Source organism: Cetorhinus maximus, chromosome 3 (genome assembly GCF_964194155.1).
Source record: "Cetorhinus maximus chromosome 3, sCetMax3.hap1.1, whole genome shotgun sequence".
NCBI classification, from domain to species: domain Eukaryota; kingdom Metazoa; phylum Chordata; class Chondrichthyes; order Lamniformes; family Cetorhinidae; genus Cetorhinus; species Cetorhinus maximus.
This window is the reverse complement of record NC_135881.1, coordinates 164241940-164260254: the sequence shown is the minus strand read 5'-3', so window position 1 is coordinate 164260254 and position 18315 is coordinate 164241940. Positions and strand designations below refer to the sequence as shown.

At 42.3% G+C, this 18315-nt stretch overlaps 1 protein-coding gene and 1 pseudogene across 9 annotated transcripts in view; both read right to left on the bottom strand.

The window, feature by feature from the left end:
• Positions 1-18315, bottom strand: part of atxn1a (ataxin 1a) — a 390269-nt gene that overhangs the window by 97579 nt on the left and 274375 nt on the right. The gene's annotated exons all lie outside the window — the stretch shown is intronic.
• On the bottom strand, positions 16120-18035 carry LOC144673551 (ubiquitin-ribosomal protein eS31 fusion protein pseudogene; annotated as a pseudogene). Its single transcript, XR_013574373.1, has one exon. The product of XR_013574373.1 is annotated as a ubiquitin-ribosomal protein eS31 fusion protein pseudogene (transcript).

Genomic DNA, 18315 nt, shown 5'->3' with positions numbered 1-18315 from the left:
TTCTCTCCTTCAGAATTTTCTCCAACAGTCTCCCTACCACTAACGTGAGACTCACTGGTCTTACTCTATAATCCTTCTTAAATAGCAGAACCACATTAGCTATTCTCCAGTCCTCTGGCACCTCCCCCATGGCCAGAGTTGAATTAAAAATTTGGGTCAGAGCCCCTGCGATCTTCTCCCTTGCCTCCCTCAGCAGTCTGGGACACAAATCACCCGGACCTGGAGATTTGTCCACTTTTAAGCCTGCCAACACCTCTAATACCTTGTCACTCCCTATATCAATTTGCTCAAGAACCTCGCAGTCTCTGTCCCCGAGTTCCATACCTTCATCCTCATTCTCTTGGGTGAAGACTGATGTGAAGTATTCGTTCAACACTCTACCAATGTCCTCTGGCTCCACCCATAGATTGCCCCCTTGGTCCCTAATGGGTCCTACTCTTTCCCAGGTTAACCTCTTCCCATTGATATACTTAGAGAATATCTTGGGATTTTCCCTACTTTCACCAAAGTAACGCTCTGATATTAAAGAAGGGCATCAGACAAGCTCAGGAATTGCAGAGTTGTTTGTGATGCCTGATTCTGGCCTGGGACAATTTAACTATACATCACCCAAACTTTTACAGCAAGTGAGAGAAAACTAAGTGTTTATCCTAATCTCAGCATTTAATCTTTATTCTTAGTGTTTGTGACAAAAACAGATTATAGCTGCCATGTTTTGATTAAAAGCTCTGCCTGCAGCCCTAACATTTTAAGTCAGCACAACACCTATTTACTGCCTTGGACAGCACAAAAAAAACTACTTAAGCATATATTCATCACTTCAATTTAAAACTTCACTAACACTTTTTGAGCAACTGATGTTCACCTTTTGACCAGCACAGTGGTGACCAGACCAAACATTGATATTCCTGATTTTTATCGATATTTCCTCAACTGAGGGTTCTCACACAGCATGATGGACAGGGCTCTCAGTGTCCAATCCATTTCACACACCTCTGCTCTCACCCCTTTCTCTCCCTCCCAGAATCACGATAAGGCTCCCCTTGTCCTCACCTACCACCTCACTAGCCTCTGCATTCAACACATCATCCTCCGCCATTCCCACCAGCTTGATACAACCACCAAACACATCTTCCCCTGCCCTCCCATTTCAGCATTCCGAAGGAACTGTTGCCTCCACAGCACCCTACTCTACTCCTCAGTCACCCCCAACACCCCCTCCCTTCCCTACGGCACCTATCTGTGCAAGCGGAGGAGATGCAACACCTCTCTTCCCTACTTACTGTCCAAGGCCCAAACATTCCTTTCAAGTGAAACAGCGATTTATTTGCACTTCTCTCAATTTAGTACATTGTATTCGCTGCTCACAATGTGGTCTCCTCTACATTGGGAAGACCAAAAGTAGACTGGGCGGCCACTTTGTGGAACACCTCTATTCAGTCCACAAGTACGATTCTAAGCTTTCGGTTGCTTGTCATTTTAACTTTCCACCTTGCGCCCATGCTGACCTTTCTGTCCATAGCCTGCTACAGTGTTCTAGCGAAGCTCAATTCAAGCTCGAGGAACAGCACCTTATCTTTCGAATTGACACTACAGTTTTCTGGAGTCAACATTGAGTTCAAAAACTTTAGGCCATAACCTCTGCATCCCTCTTGTTCTATGTATATGCTTCTCTTCTTTGATTTACTGGGTTAGTCTTCATCTTGCTTCTTTCTTTAGCCCTTCGTGTTACATTTAGATAGTTTTTATGTAGCTCTTCACACCCCATCTGTTTCTTTACTATACTGCGGATATTGGAAATCTGAAACAAAAACAAAAATTGCTGGAAAAACTCAGCAGGTCTGACAGCATCTGCGGAGAGGAAGACAGAGTTAACGTTTCAAGTCCATATGGCTCTTCATCAGAACTTCAGAGTCATACGGGCTCGAAACGTTAACTCTGTCTTCCTCTCCACAGATGCTGTCAGACCTGCTGAGTTTTTCCAGCAATTGCTGTTTTTGTTTCTTTACTATATCCATTATCAATCTCTTTGGCTGTTGCATCATGAAACCTTTTGTCATTTAATCTCTCCTGTCCTCCACCCTACCACAGACCTTCTCCTTTGTTCTTCCTGCCCTTCCCCCCACTCCCCTGGCTTAAAAATTCCTCCATTTCTATCTTTCTTCAGTTCTCATGAACTGAAATGAAACTCTGTCTCTCTCCACAGATGCTGCCTGGCCTGCTGAGTTTTTCCTATTTATAGCATCTGCAGTAATTTGCTTTTTGTAAGGAACTCAAATATCAATACAAAAATGAACAAGAGCAACAATGATGAAAACATCAGTAGTCATGACCTGGCATAAGCATCCAGGTTACAATCTGCATAATGAAAATAAGCTCATGCATTTATAGTCAGACATGATAAAAACAATTCCATTTTGATGTGTAACCAAGTGATGCAGGGAGAGTTGCTGTTATGAAAGCTGAGATTCTACACACAACAAACCACAAGAAACCAGTGGGAGCAAAATTTCCACGAAAGAACAAAGGGCTGTAAAATATTTGTAAAAGAACATATTTATTATGCTCTGCATCTTTCCACAAAGCCAGGTGGTAGGTATCAACTAATATATTTTGCATTTTTTACATCTGCATCAGGCTGAAACTGCCCAACATTGGCGCCTTGTTAGGCCCAGAGCCAAGTTTCGTATCCCAAATTTCATTCTACCACCTCTGCGACAACAGGTGGGATTTTCTGGCCCCGCTGAAAGTCAATGGACTTTTGGCTGGGCCGCTGAATCCCACCATGACAGGACGGGAAAATCCCGGCCACCGTCTGCCTCCTCTCTTATTGTCACTGCTGTCAAAACTCTTATTCATACTAATGTCAGCTCAAGGCTCAATTTTACCTGATGCTCCCCTTGCTAGCCTCCCATTCCTTTCAAATGCCCAATTGATCAAAATTCAGCAAACTACTGAATACAGTTTTGTTATTCAACTCTTTTACATTTACATAGTTGACTTATATAGAACTGTCAGGAGTTAAGATGACATACTATGATATATATTCATAATTATAATTTATATTTCCCTCAGTCCCAGGTAGGGGTGGGCCTGTCTGTAATATTAAACTTTCAAAATGGCAGCCAAAATCTTCTAGAATCTGGAGAACAATGAAATACGAGGTTAAAATTGTGATTACGTTAAATGTTCTTTTATATTTCGCTTCCATGCTGGATGGAGAGCAGCTGCGCATCAAAATTTATCACAGGACCTGTGCAGCCAGTTTACCCCATAACATACAAGAAATATGCATTATCAGAGACCCGCTCATGGAATGTCACCCAGCTACAGAATGGCCAGAGTCAGCAAGGAAGTGGCAGGTACATTTTTAACTCTTTTAGGGTGACGTACAGGATTCAGACAGACCATAGAGTCATTAAATTAGCCATAATTTGAGTTAGTTCAGGTTCAAGATCAGTTTAAATTCCTGGAGTTGCTGAATTCATAGCATCAGATTCTGTTGTCAAAATAGGGGCGAGGCTAATTATTTATTAACTGTGCTTTTTTTTTATTCATTCACGGGATGTGGCCTTCACTGGCTGGGCCAGCATTTATTGCCCATCCCTAGTTGCCCTTGAGAAGGTGATGGTGAGCTGCCTTCTTGAACTGCTGCAGTCCATGTGGTGTAGGTACACCCACAGTGCTCTTAGGAAGGGAGTCCCAGGATTTTGACCTAGTGACAGTGAAGGAACCACAATATATTTCCCAGTCAGGATGGAGGGGAACTTCCAGGTGGTGATGTTCCCATCTAACTGCTGCCCTTGTCCTTCTATAAGGTACTGCTTGTGGGTTTGGAAGGTGCTGTCTAAGGAGCCTTGGTGAATTCTTGCAATGCATCTTGTAGATGGTACACACTGCTGCTACTGTGCGTCGGTGGTGGATTGAGTGAATGTTTGAGGATGTGGCGCCAATCAAGTGGGCTGCTTTGTCCTGGGAGCTGCACTCATCCAGGCAAGTGGGAAGTACTTCATCACACTCGTCACTTGTGCCTTGTAGATGGTGGACTGGCTTTGGAGAGTCAGGAGGTGAGTTACTCATTGCAGGATTCCTAGCCTCTGGCCTGGTCTTGAAGTCACAGTATTTAGATGGCTAGTCTAGTTCAGTTTCGGGTCAATGGTAACCCCCCAGATGTTGATAGTGGGGAATTCAATGATGGTAATGTCATTGAACATCAAGGGGCGATGGTTAGGTTCTCTCTTGTTGGAGATGGTCATTGCCTGGCACTTGTGTGGCGTGAATGTTACTTGCCACTTGTCAGCCCAAGACTGCTGCATTTGGACATGGACTGCTTCAGTATCTGAGGAGGCGTGAATAGTGCTGAACATTGTGCAATCATCAGCGAACATCCCCACTTCTGACCTTACAATGGAAGGAAGGTCATTGATGAAGCAACTGAAGGTGGTTGGGCCGAGGAGACTACCCTGAGGAACTCCTGCAGTGATGTCCTGGAGCTGAGATGACTGTCCTCCAACAACCACAACCATCTTCCTTTGTGCTAGGTATGATTCCAACCAGTGGAGAGTTTTCCTTGATTCCCATTGACTCCAGTTTTGCTAGAGTTTCTTGATGCCACGCTCGGTCAAATGCGGCCTTGATGTCAAGAGCAGTCACACTCACCCCACCTCGGACGTTCAGCTCTTTTGTCCATGTTTGAACCAAGGCTGTAATGATGTCAGGAGCTGAATGGCCCTGGCGGAACCCAAACTGGGTATCAGCGAGCAGGTTATTGCTAAGCAAGTGCTGCTTGATAGCACTGCTGCTGACCCCTTCCATTACTTTACTGATGATGTAGAGTAGGCTGATGGGGCAGTAATTGGACAGGTTGGATTTGTCCTGGTTTTTATGTACAGGACGTACTTGGGCAATTTTCTGGGTAGATGTTGTAGCTGTACTGGAACAGCTTGGCTAGCGGTGCGGCAAGTTCTGGATCACAAGTCTTCAGTACTATTGCCGGAATATTGTCAGGGCCCATAGCCTTTGCACTATCGAGTGCTTTTAGCCATTTCTTGATATCACGTGGAGTGAATCGAATTGGCTGAAGTCTGGCATCTATAATGCTGGGGACCTCCTGAGGAAGCCAAGGTGGATCATCCACTTGGTACTTCTGGCTGAAGATTGTAGCAAATGTTTCAGCTTTACCTTTTGCACTGATGTACTGGGCTCTCACATCATTGAGGATGGGGATATTTATGGAGCCTCCTCCTCCAGTGAGTTGTTCAATTGCCCACCACCATTCACGACTGGATGTGACAGGACTGCAGAGCTTAGATCTAATCTGTTGGTTGTGGGATCGCTTAGCTCAGTCTTTCACTTGCTGTTTGGCATGCAAGTAGTCCTGTGTTATAGTTTCACCAGGTTGACACCTCATTTTTAGATATGTCTGGTGCTGCTCCCTGGCATACCCTCCTGCACTCTTCATTGAACCAGGGTTGATCTCCTGGCTTGATGATATTGGTTGAGTGGTGGATATGCCGGGCCATGAGATTACAGATTGTATTCGAATACAGTTCTGCTGCTGCTGATGACCCACAGTGCCTCATGGATGCCCAGTCTTGAGTTGCTATATCTGTTTGAAATCTATTCCATTTAGCACGGTAGTAGTGCCACACAACATGATGGAGGGTCTCCTCATTGTGAAGGCAGGGCTTCATCTCCACAATAACTGTGTGGTGGTCACTCCTACCGACATTGGCATGGGCAGATGCATCTGCGGCAGGCAGGTTGGTGAGGATGAGGTCAAATATGTTTTTCCCTCTTGTCGGTTCCCTCACCACCTGCCACAGACCCAGACTAGTAGCTACGTCCTTTAGGACTTGGCCAGCTCGGTCAGTAGTGGTACTACCAAGCCACTCTTGGTAATGGACATTGAAGACCATCCAAAGTACATTCTACGCCCTTGCCACCCTCAGTGCTTCCTCCAAGTGGTGTTCAACATGGAGGAGCACTGATTCATCAGCTGAGAAAGGGTGGTACGTGGTAACCAGCAGAAAGCTTCCTTGCCCATGTTTGACCTAGTGCCACGAGACTTCATGGAATCGATGTTGAGGATTCCCAGGGTAACTTCTTCCCGTCTGTATACCACTGTGCCGCCACCTCTGTTGGGTCTGTCCTGCCGGTGGGTGATGGTGGTGTCTGGGGCATTGTCTGTAAGGTATAATTCCGTGAGGATGACTATGTCAGGCTGTTGCTTGACTAATGAGACAGTTCTCTCAATTTTGGCACTCGCCCCCAGGTGCTAGTTAGGAGGGCTTTGTAGAGCTGACAGGGCTGGGTATGCCTTTGTCATTTCCGGTGCCTAGGTCGATACTGGGCGGTCCATCTGGTTTCATTCCTTTTATGAGACTTTGTAGCGGTTTGATACAACTGAGTGGCCATTTTAGAGAGCATTTAAGAGTTAACTACATTGCTCTGGGTCTGTCTGGAGTCACATTTAGGGCAGGCCAGGTAAGGATGGCAGATTTCCTTCCCTAAAGGACATTAGTGAACCAGGTGGGTTTTTACAACAATCGACAATGGTTTCATGGTCTTCAGACTTTTAATTCCAGATTTCTATTGAATTTTAGTGTCGCAGCGGGATTCAAACCCTGGGGCTCTGGATTAGTAGTTCAGCGACAATACCACCATACCATTACCTCCCCGTGTTATTTATGCACAAATGGTACAACAATTTCAGAAGAGGGGCAAATACACAGTTAAACTAAAAAATCCGAAAGTTTCTCTGTGATTTGCACTACTCCGCCATTAGGTTCTGGAAAATGGAATCTCGCTGCCTGCCTCATCATTGAAATACGCTGAATGGAGCAATGTTACTGTATAAATGCAATAGACTCACTGTCTAAACTCACTGCTTAAACTAAGCCCAAATTAGTGTCAGGAGGAATGTGACATATAGTTTTCACTAAAAGCACATAGGGGAATTGGTGTTTATGCAGTGCCTTTCACACTCGTGATCATAATATCCCAAATCATTTAATATTGCATCTGTATCCTAATCCAATGAACTACTTTGAAACCTGGTACAGTGCAAGAAAGGACTAATACAACTGAAGAAATCAACTCTACTAACCACAAAGGACAGAGCATAAAATCAACTAGATGCAGTATTAACATTGATTCTCACGCCCTGCTAACTGTAGGTGTCATAGATTCCATCAGTTATTTTGGAACCCAAGGTCTCTTCCTTGGCTTTTACCTTCACAATGCTATCAACAGTCACGTTTCACTTGCAACTAACTAGACCATGTACCAGCTGCCATACAATCAGACATACTGCACTTCTCATTGATCTTGGGTACTTCAAACTCTGTAGCTTCACCAAAAAACAACTCAAACTCCATAGCACTCATCCTTTGCTACAACATTAAAAGATCCTAGCGGCACAAACTTATTTATAAGCCTCCCTCCTCCTGCTGTACATAAAAGTTTCACGTCTCAAATGTGGACACACTAGAATTGCAAAACATGCTTGGGTACAAAAATCGGGTTTCACAAATCTTTTGAGCATGTAACTAACAGAACAAATGAGGAGCAACCAGTGGATGAAATAAATTTGGATTTTCAAAAGCCTTTTGATAAGATGAGTGGTTACAGGGATAAAGGCTCACAGGATCGCGGATCACATGTTAGCATGGGCTGAGGATTGGTTAACGGAGAGAAAACAGTATTGCTGAAACAAAGAGACATGCTGTCAAAGCTTTTCGTCTTGTATTCATCAGGACTGCAAGAATATCAAGTTTCAAAGGGAACAAGAATTTATATTTTATGAGAAAAGGGTGCTGATTGGTTGGCAAGAGGGCTCTGATTGGTTTAAACGTTGCCATGGAGAATGCACCAGGGAACAGTTATGCCCCCACGTTGTTTAAATTCAAACCAAGCAAGTCGACCATGGTCAGTTGAGGTGTTGCCATGGGGAATGCACCAGGGAATAGTTGTCCCCCAAGTTTTTGTTTAGTTGAAAAAGGCACAATGCTTGGACATATTCTGTTCGCAAAGACAGGGCCCTGCGTATAAATATACGTAGCTTCTAGCACATGTTAGTGAGCCACATTGCAAGCCTGGACTGATAATCTGAGTGTAATTCTTTGCACAGCCATGATTGTTTAGTAAGTCCTGCCCAATTGCAGAATTACATCTAATGTTGGCCACTATGTTCTGAGTTTTGCAAGCACAGGCTGGTTGAGTACGGTCAGTGCTCTACCTGTTGCGAACAGCTGAAGGGACGTACTGTTTGATAATGATCCACCAGGGGTTGGGGCGAATGGCCTACATAACTGGCATCACACCAGCACTGAAATTCATACACCACATTACTCATTTGTGGTAGGCAGAACTTGTTTTTGGCTTGATGGCAGCATCCTATTAGTGGAGGACATCACTCGTATTGTTACTACATATTAGCAGCGTGAACCGGCTAGCTTCATCTGTTGTTCAAACTGTGGACACATTGGGTAATCTGAGGTGAACTGGGCACTCTTCGGGACTGAAAGTAGCGGCCTTAAGCCCATTCATGAATTTGCGCGATATACAGTGAGCAATGATCGGGGTCGGCATTATCCTGATTTGATGCGCCCTATTTCAGCATCAAGCTTGCACAGTGAGTAAATGGCTCCAGCCCTATTAACGCTGTTGCCGTTAAGGCCAATCTTATAGCGTGTGATGCTGTAAGAATCCCAATGCATATACTGACCAGTGAAGGCAGGCTTGCAGTAGAGAGCCCATTCACAGGTTTCTCAACTAGCAGGTTGAGGAATGAAAGCAGAATAGGAATAAACTGGTCATTTATGGGATGCAATGGTGTAACTAGTGGGGTGCCGCAAGAATCAGTGTTTGACCTTCAGCTATCTACAATATATATCAATGCCTTAGATGAGAGGACCCAGTGCAATGCATCCAAACTCGCCGATGAAACAAAGTTAGGTGAGAAGTTATGATGAGGATGATGTAAAAGGTGGCAAAAGGATATAAATTGGCTAAACGTCCAAGTAAGATGATGGCAGATGATGGAGTATTACGTGGGGAAGTGTGCAATTATCCATTTTGGAAGGAGGAATTTCAAAAGCTGAGACACTATTAAATGTTGGTAATCAGAGGGATTTGGGTGTTCTTGTCAAGAAACACAGAAACATGTAGGTACAATAAGGAATTAGGAAGGCAACTGATATGTTAGCTTTTATTGCAAAGGGGTTGGCATATAACGATTTCGGGATTTGATGAGACCATGACTCTGGGGAGCTTTGATCTCCTTACCCAAGAAAGATCACTGGCTTATATGGGGTGCAACAAAAGTTCACTAGATTGATTCCTGTACTCAACGAGAGATTGAGTCGGCTGGGCCTTTATTCTGAAGTTTTGTAGAATTTGAGGTGATCTCATTGGAACAAATACTTTTAAAAGGCTTAACTAGGTAGATGCTGAGAGGCTGTTCCTCTTGGCTGAAGAGTCTAAAAGTAGGAAGTCACTCTCAGGATAAGGAGTTACCCTTTAGGATTAAGATGAGTGTTTTTTCACTCAAGGGCTTATGAATCTTTGGAATTGTTTACCACAGATGGCTGTGGATGCTCAGCCACTGGGTACATTCAAGAATGAGACAGATTTTTTGGTAGTGAGGTAAATGGAGAAAGGGTTGAAAAGTAGAGCTTATGTCGAAGTTCAACCATGATCTGAGTCAGGAAGTGGGGGGGAGGGAGAGCAGGATCAAAGGATATGACAATAAGACACAGGGGTAAAAGCAGGCCATTCGACCCATCGACTGCTCCGCCATTCAATGGCTGATCTGATAATCCTCAACTCCACTTTCCTGCCTTTTCCCCATAACGCTTCATTCCCTTACTGAGTAAAGATCTGTCTATCTCAGCCTTGAATATACTTAACAATTCAGCCTCCACAGTCCTGTGAGGTAAAGAATTCCACAGATTGACTATCCTGAGACAAGAAATTCCTCCTCATCTGTTTTAAATGAGCACCCCCTTACTCTGAGATTATGCCCTCTGGTCCTAGACACTCCCACAAGGGGAAACAACCTCTCAGCATCTACCCTGTCAAGCCCCCTAAGAATCTTATATCTTTCAATAAGGTTGCTTCTCATTCTTCTAAACTCCAATGAGCACAGGCTCAACCAACTCAACCTCTCCTCATAAGAAAATCCCTCCATGCCTGGGATCAACCTAGTGAACCTTCTCTGGGCTGCCTCCAATGCCAGTCTATCTTTCCTTAGATAAGGGGACCAAAACTGTTCACTGAATTTGAGGTGTGGTCTAATTAGTGCCTTGTATAATTTTAGCAAGGCTTCCTTATTTTTATACTCCATTCCCTTTGAAATAAAGGCCAACATTTGATTCGCCTTCCCTATTACCTGAACTTGTATGCTAGCTTTTTGTGATTCATGCACGAGAACCCCGAAATCCCTCTGTGCTGCAGCTTTCTTCAGTCTTTCTCCATTTAAATAATATTCAGCTCTATTCTTCCCACCAAAGTGCATAACCTCACACTTGCCCACATCATATTCCATCTACCACATTTTCGCCCACTCACTTAACCTGTCTATATCCCTCTTTGTGTCATCCTCCTCACTTGCCTTCCCACCTATTTTTGTGCCATCCACAAACTTGGCGATAGTACATTAATTTCCCTCATCCAAGTCATTAATATATATTGTAAATAATTGTGGCCCCAGCACTGATCCCTGTGGCACTCCACTTGTTACAAGCTGCCATCCTGAAAATGCCCCCTGTATCCCAACTCTCTGACTTCTATTAGTTAGCCAGTCCTCTGTCCAGGCTAATATACTACCCCCAACACCACGGGCTCTTATCTTATTAAGTAGCTCTATGTATGGTACCTTATCGAACGCCTTTTGGAAATCTAAATATATTACATCTACTGGTACCCCTTTATCTATCCTGCTTGTTACCTCCTCAAAGAATTCTAATAAATTTGTCAGGCGTGATTTCCCCTTCATGAAGCCATGCTGACTCTGCTTGATTAGGTTATGCATTTCTAAATGCTCTGCTATTACATCCTTTATAATAGACTCCAACATTTTCCCAATGACAGATGTTAAGTTAACTGGCCTATAGTTACCCAATTTTTGTCTCCCTCCCTTTTTGACTACAGGCGTTACATTGGCAGTTTTCCAATCCTTTGGGACTTCTCCAGAATTTAAGGGTTCTTGGAAGATTACTACCGGTGCATCCACTATCTCTGCAGCTATTTCCTTTAATATCCTAGGATGCAACCCATCAGGTCCGGGTGACTTATCGACCTTTAGCCCCGTTAGTTTCCCTAGTAGTTCTTCTCTAGTGATAGTTATTGTATTTATTTTCCCCCCCTATTTTGCCCCGTGATTATTTAGCATTTTTGGTATGCTATTAGCACTATATGACTTGGTTGTCTTTATTTGTGCTGCAACACTTATTTCCTGCACATGTTTAGTTGCAGTCTCAGTGTCAGTATCAGAGCATCAGCTGATGCATTAAAACAAACAAATTGGCTTGACACAGATGAACAATAAAGTTCAAGTTATCCGTTTTTGGGTCCATGCAGTTCCTTAACCATTTCCAAGTTCTTGTATCCACATTACCTATCATTTATCAACTGTTCCTCTGTAAAACATGCTTCTGATTCAGTGAATGGTGAAGATATATAATCAGGAAATATCAATAAATGAGATTCCTAACTTGCAATATAGAGAATTGACATAGATTTTTACTTAAAAAAAAATTAAAGAAAAGTATTTTGAATAAAATACTTCATAATTTCATGCAGGATTCGAAGTACTGTTCCTGGGATTAAGAGTCCAATTATCATCAAATGGATCTACCTGTGAGGGGCTCCCTGCACAAAGGCTTAACACGCAAGGAGAAAAATAGCATTTAAATAAATTGATTTATTTTCTGTATTTTCATTGTCTGATTTATTATGGGCTGTGGCAAGTTAATTGGTTAAGAGCGTGCATGAGAAAGTGCACGTGCGTGTGCGAGAGTGAGTGTGTGTGTACAAGAGTGAGAGTGTATGTACGAGAGTGTGTGTGCGTGTGTGTGTACGAGAGTGTGTGTGGGTTTGTATGAGAGTGTGTGTGTGGGTGTGAGTGTGAGTACACGAGAGAGTGAGTATGAGTGTGAGTGAGTGTACGAGAGTGTGTGTGTGTACGTGCGTGCATGACAGAGAGAGTGTGTGCGCGCGTACACGACAGAGTTTGTGTGCATGAGAGAGAAAGAGAGAGTGTGTGTGCGCGTGGGCTTTAACTCTGAAGCTGCAGCCATTTCTCTACCTTGATATCATTGCAGAGCTTTAATAATACATCCACTGCCAATCACAGCACTAACACTCATCAATTGTGATGTAAATAGGCAGCTTTACAAAACCAGATTTCATACAGTAATTTGGACATAGAAAAATTCCATCCTACTGCCAACATCAGGTACAGTTGCGCATGTGCCAGTGGCTGCAGTGTGGGTCAAGTGTGCAGTTACAACTGTTCCTGCTGCACTTTCAGTTGGTGGCAGGAGTAAATGTTCTTTCTAATGCAGTTTCCTTCCCCGCCCTATTATTATTTTGGTGCACATCACCCTTTAGGTTTGCCCAATGTACAAGTTCAAGTTCTGCTTTGTTTCCCCCTCCTCTAGGTATGTGATCATCCACTTTGGACCTAAAACGTGGTCAAATTATTTCCCAAATGGCAAGAGGGAAGGAACCATAGAGAAGCGGGGAGAATTTAGGGGTCCACATAGAGTTAACATAAAATTAGTGGACTGCAGCTATGAAAAGTAACTTAAAAGTTTAATGGAATATTAGCTTTTACCTCAAGGGGACTGGAATACAATGGAATGGAGGTTATGCTACAGTTGCATAAGGCTCTGATTGGTCCACATCTGGAGTACTGCATTCAGTTCTGAGTACTACATCTGAGGAAAGTTATAGTGGTCTTGAAGGGAATGCAGTGCAGTATTTCTTGAGGATAGATTGCAGAGGCTGGTCTTATCTTCCCTTGAGCATAGATGATGATTAAGGGGTGATCCATTTTGAGACAATTAAAGGATTTGATAGGGAGAAACTATTTCCTCAGGTGAAGGAGTTTAGATCAAGGGGCATTAAAATTGCAGGAAGCACTAATTCACACAAAGGGTTGTAGAAATCTGGAACTCTCCTTCCAAAAAAGATGAAGCTACATTTAATCTAAAAATTCAAAGCTGACATTGACAGATTGTTAGGCAAGGGTATTTAGGAAAATAACTCCATTAATCCTCCCTGATTCTAAGATACAGATCAACCATGATCTGACAATTGTAGAACAGACTTGAGGGGTTGAATGACCTACTCTTCTTCCTACTGTCCTCTATGGATGTGCAAGTCTTTCTTAAACCATCCGCTCTCTGCCAGTTGCAAGGTCATACTTGAAATGAACTTCATTTAGCCAATTCCTGATAGGAACAGAAAATTGCCTACATTTGGCACAAATTGCTGTAATTTGGCTACTATGCTATAAGAGCAGTCTTAATAGTGGCTGGTGTAGGAAGTAGGAAAGAAACTCAAGAATGGTGCTGATTGCATTTGGGATATTGCGCGCTTACAGGTCAGAGTAGAGGGAACTTTAACCAGTGTCATAGCTGACCCAGGAACAAGAAGAACAACACTGAATACATAAGTTCCATTTCCCCTGCTCTTATGTTCACGACCTGATGAGACGAGCAAACAAATGCTCTAAAAAAGGGAATCTTCAACAATAAATTTACAGATTGAATGAGACTTTGTACTACATTTGGTAAAGCTGAGCAACAGAATTCAAAATCAACTCCCTAAGATGGCAATAATAATGGGCTCTTACAGTACAACTCTTAAGTGTTTAATTTCCTGTATGCTATTTTCAGTACACTGATTTAATGATTGTCCGAAAAGTTCAGAAAGCAACTTAAACTCATTAATTGCTGCAGGAACAATAGTATTCAGAGGAAATTAATCCCATTAGCGGTAGGGTATGTTGTTTTGTGACCTTAATCAAAGTGTAGCTTTCCAACATTGTGTATTGTGTTCCAAGTGCTATAATGAGATCACTTTGTTATTAGACTGATCTAATTAGGTGAAAGAGAAATAAAACCAGAAAACTTTGGAAAAACTCAGGAGGTCTGGCAGTATCTGTGGAGAGAGAAACAGGGTTAACTTTTTGAGTCCTTATGATTCTTCTTCAGAGTGCAAGAGAAACTGTGTTTGACAAATCCAGAGAAGTTTTTTGAGAATGTAATTAGCAGGGTAGATAAAGGGAAACCAGTGAATGCAGTATATTTGGTTTTTCAAAATTATTGGCACATAAAAAGTTATTGCACAACATAAAGACCCAGGGGGTTGGGCTAATATATTAGCATTGATAGAGAAGAGAGAAAGACTTGCAGTGCTTTTCACTATCATTGGATGCCTCAAAGTATATTGTAGCCAATGAATTATTCTTTGAAGTGTTGTGCCTGGAAAATGTAGGAAACACACAACAAACTCCCACAAGCAGCGATGCAATAATAACAAGATAATCTGATGTTGATTAAGGGATAAGTACTGGCCAGGACCCCGGGGATAACTCCCTTGCTCTTCAAAATAGCGCCATGGGATCTTTTACCTCCACTCGAGCAGACAGATGGGGCCTCGGTTTAACGTCTCATCTGAAAGACAGCATCTCTGACAGTGTAGTGCTCAGTCAGTGTTGCACTGAAGTGTCGTCCTTGATTTTTGTACTCAAGCCCTGGGGTGGAACCTAAACCTGGAACCTTGTGATGCAGAGGTGAGTGTGCCACCAACTACAAACTGGATTGATTAAAGGATAGGAAACAAGTAGAAATAAATGGGCCATTAACTTACCGTTACTAGTGGGGAATCAATGTTGGGGCCTCAGTTATTTATAATCTATATCTTAGATGAAGGAACCAAATGTAGGGTTTCCAAGTTTGCTGATGATACAAAGCCAGGTAGGAAAGTAAGCTACGAGGGGGACACTAAGGGTTCACAAAGGGATAAAAGCTGGTTAAGTGAGTGGGCAAGAAGATGGCAGATGGAGTATAATGTAGAGAAGTGTGAAGCTATTCACTTTGGTCGTAAGAATAGAAAAGCAGAATTTTTTATACAAGGAATGCAGAAACTTAGCATGCAGGTGCAGCAAGCAATTAGGAAGACAAATGGCATGTTGGCCTTTATTGCAAGGGGATTGGAATACAAGTATAAAGTGTTGCTGCGATTGAACAAGGTTTTGGTGAGGCCACATCTGGAATCCTGTGTTTTGGTCTTCACATTTAAGGAAGGATATATTGCATTGGAGGTGGTACAAAAAGTTCACTAAATTGGTCCCTGGGATGAGGGGGTTTTCCTACTGAGAGATACAGAACAGGCACAGACACAGTGGGCCGAAGAGCCGCCTCCTGTGCTGTAACCATTCTATGTTCACATTGGCTCTACAGTTTTAATATCTTTAATAATTTTATTTTTGTCTCATGGGGAAGAGAAGAGTGTTATCAAGGAGAAAAGACAAAAATCAGGAAAGATCAGAAAGAGGTCCCTTCAAGAAAATTAGCAGACAAATATAAAAACAGCAATTGTATGAGCTGCTTATGTTAGTGCATAATTTTTTAAAAGGTCAGGTTTTCATCTTATGCCCTCAGTCAATGCCAGACTGCAATCATGATTATTGAAAGCAGGTATTGAGCAGCAAACTTTCCTGCTGATTTTATGGAGCTTAGAAAAACTATTACAGCAGTAGGTTAATGTTAACCAGATTTATTCCTGAATACACAATACTTTAATTTCTCTCACTTACTTAGATGTCACCAGGTAGTGTTCGGCTGCAGGCAAGAAATGGTATTAATCTGGAATTTAAAGAATTAAAAACTAGCTAAACATGAATTCCTTTCCCCAATCCCTCTCATTCCAACATTTTCTGGGTTTTGTGACACACAGATCCAAGTTCTGCTTCTTTGAAATTAACCTGGGTGACTGATCCAATCATTCATATTGTAAGTCACTGAAATGGTGTCCCCAAAATAAAACAAAATTTATAGATGGTATGAAAAATGTTGGCAAGATGGAGTTTTTTTTTTTGAAGTTTTCAGAGTTAGGATTAGTGACTTAGTTGATTGCTTTTCCTTAATGGTATAGGATAGCACTGCAGTTAACTAGTGCTCTACAGAGCTAGGCAGTCACTGTAAACTAAATGTGCATTTGCCAGTTTCTTTTTCTGCTTTATTATTTTCACATGATTCCAATGTTTAACTATTTTACAAGAACTCTCTAAAGGAGCATTGATGAATGCAAGTTTGGAACTCATTATTTGGAGGAAAAGAAACATGCACAGAGACAAGGTAGAGTCATTTGTAAATTGAAAAATCTATTTTTGCACAGTCCACTGGTCTGACGACTTACATCTTGAGAATCAGAAACGAGCTCCATCTTCAGAGTCTGCCAATCCCATTCCGGTTTTAAAATCAGTGACCAACAACTCGCTTTCTCCCTTGCCTGTTCTGTTTGCAGTTCTCGCTCACCAATAGCTGGATAAAACTTGATGCCTAGTATTGCTCGCTTTTATTTGGTCTGCAAAACCAAGGCAACAGAAGCTAGACTGTAACACACAGTGATTGCAGAGCATTCCGCAGATCTGAGATTGACAGGAAAAGCAAAGACCACAAACCCTTCAGTTCACATATCAAAAAAAGCTCACAGCCATGTAAAATCAGCAATGATTTGAAATTCAATTTTGATCATGACTCCGGTTTAGATCAAATATACATAAATAGAGCAATTTCAACAATTACCATTAAAAATCTAATTAACCAAAACAGACGGCAAATCCTGGAAATTAACTTTTTCTATAAAGAATTAAAGGGAAAGTTTAAAAAATAAGTTCGATGCTCAGAGAGCTGTTACAATATGCCAGTCTCTGTGACAAAACCACTGTTAAAGCAAGTCCATAATTTTCTTTGAAAAAAAATTCGAAAAAGAGGAATGTCAATGGGTAATGGTGGGGCAGGAGGGGGGTGGTGGGAAAGAGATCAGGAAAGTGAGATTTAATGAAGGGCCTCAGCGAAAAACACAGGCTCAGATCAGACAGCCAATCTCTATGCTATATCTTATTACTCATTTCAGTTAAAAATGTGTTTTAAGGTGGTTTCTTTTTGTGTGTTACACTCTAGTCAAATCCCCATTGCGCTGTTTTCTATTGCTGCTTGGTCAAAGTGGATTCTGGAAGACCCATTTACATGATTGGCTCCGAGAGTTAAAATAATTTAGTTTGACTCCTTTATCCTGCTGCCAAAAGTACAGCCATAGGTTTTCCAACTACACTTTGCATATATATTATACAGACCTTTAGCACAGGAAAACAGCCGAAGGATCATAATCCACAGTTCTGCTATGGACTGAGCAGTGCAAACGCCAGTGGACAATCTCCTGCAATCTGAATAAGCAGCAACATATGCTTCACTGCACATGTAAAACTGCTTTTATTTTATTTTTCATTTTCCAGCATAGTTTATTACAAACAGTTTAATTATGCATCTTCGGCCTTGTTGAAACAGTATGTCAGACAGCACTTCCCATAGTATTGCCTGTTGAAATGACTGGCCTGGAACACACCAGCACCACACTTCTCAGAAGGACATTCACGCCGCAGACAATAGATTTTCCCATATTCATCAACCTTGTAATATTTGAGGACAGCAAACTTGACCTTCTTCCTCTTATGCTGGTTTTTCTTTGGTGTGGTGTAAGGCGACTTCTTCCTCTTCTTGGCACCACCATGAAGTCTCAATACAAGGTGCAAAGTTGATTCTTTTTGGATGTTGTAATCAGAGAGTGTATGGCCATCCTCCAACTGCTTTCCAGCAAAGATAAGTCACTGCTAATCAGGGAGAATACCTTCCTTGTCCAGAATCTTAGCTTTTACATTTTCAATGATATCTGAGGGTTCAACCTTGAGGGTTATCGTTTTCCCCGTGAGGGTTTTCACAATGATCTGCATTTTCAAATTCAACTCAACAACTCCTTCCCCTCAGAAAGGTGCAGCATCGAAAGAGATGTTTTCCTTAAATTTAACTGGAGTTTGTGAACTATTTTTAAGAGCTTTGCCCCCAAGCCAGCCAGGGGTTGAACCTGGAATCTTCTGATCCGTAGTCAGATGCACTTTTATATTGAACCTATTGAGGTGCCAGAGCCACTGGCTCCTAATCTGCGTGTCTCGGGCAGGTGGCAGCAACCCTGGAGTCAACTGGTCAGATTGATCCTCAGACTCCCAAATTTGGTCCAAAA